The sequence below is a fragment of the Priapulus caudatus genome, unplaced genomic scaffold (genome assembly GCF_000485595.1).
Source record: "Priapulus caudatus unplaced genomic scaffold, Priapulus_caudatus-5.0.1 Scaffold907, whole genome shotgun sequence".
Taxonomy (NCBI): domain Eukaryota; kingdom Metazoa; phylum Priapulida; class Priapulimorpha; order Priapulimorphida; family Priapulidae; genus Priapulus; species Priapulus caudatus.
The window spans coordinates 23,022-24,323 of NW_014577968.1; positions in this window are offsets into that span (position 1 = coordinate 23,022).

Genomic DNA, 1,302 nt, shown 5'->3' on the forward strand with positions numbered 1-1,302 from the left:
GAGGGAGAGGGAGGGGTAAAGCGTGGGAGAGGGAGAGGGAGGGGAAGAGGGAGAGGGAGGGAGAGAGGGAGAGGGAGAGAGAGAGAGAGGGAGAGGGAGGGAGAGACGAAGGGGTAAAGTGTGGGAGAGGGAGGGGGAGGGGGAGGGGTCGTATAACTGGCATGCGTGCCGATACTCCGCCCTCTATATCTAAATAAAATTCATTTAATTTCAATGGAATAATTTGATTTTGAATTTAATGGAATTATATATGTCATTTTAATCATAATGCGGATGTATTACATTGTTAACCCCATACGATTCCATTTGGGGTTGTTTTTAGACTGGCGCTGCTCGTTTCCGCAGCGTTGTCTGGTGCGCGAATTGATCTGCAGAGCCGGTGGAAACATAATGTTAACTTTAATATGTCTGTCGAAATACGCAGTAAAGCAAATGTAGCAATGAGAGAATGATACAGAGAGCTTCACTCGAGCGCGACATCTTTTACTTCTATAAATTTGAACTTTGACCTCAGATGACTTAGCTGAATGCACACACACACACACACACACGTTGAAGTAGTGGTGTGTTTGGCAATGGTTCGCCGGCCATTGAAGACATGCTGCGACGAAGCAAGTGCCTGTGTCGGCAAGCTCGTTTTATCACGTGACCATTCACGTCACACTGACCCACCAGGGGGCGTCTGTCACGGCTATACACACGTGTACGCGAATTCGCGAATTATTAACTACGACTCGTCTATTATTGATTTTTGTTTCGTCCGCATGCGGTCGCTGCGAATCTTGACATTTTTTAACCCGTCGAAGAGGAATCGTATCAATTAGCCGAAATTCAGTGTGCCCTCGCTTTATCGGGACCGGCCGGAAACCGTGAAAATATCCCGATTAACCGGTGAATACGCAACGACGAGCGCATGGATTGCTTTTTCAAAGACACACGTCGTTTAAGCGATGCCGCAGTTTATTCGAGGCCCGATAAAGCGGGGCCCACTATACAGCGGCAGTAGCATAAAGATGCAACTTTGATATCACACCCGTCGCTATGTATGTGGCACTGACCGTACGCCCCCTATAATTCATTAATTAATGACTAACTCTATATTCTAGTCTGAGAGCTGACGTCACTGCGCCAGAAGGCGGCTATGTGTGCGTGACGCGTAGCTGTATCATTCTAACTGAATGAAGACTCCAAGGAGAAACCATAAATCAAAATACTAACTCGTCGTACACTCAGGATACCACTGCCACAATGCTAACAGTATTTTTAAAGTGGGCGGAGCTCCGGGGAAATGCAGCGAATGGC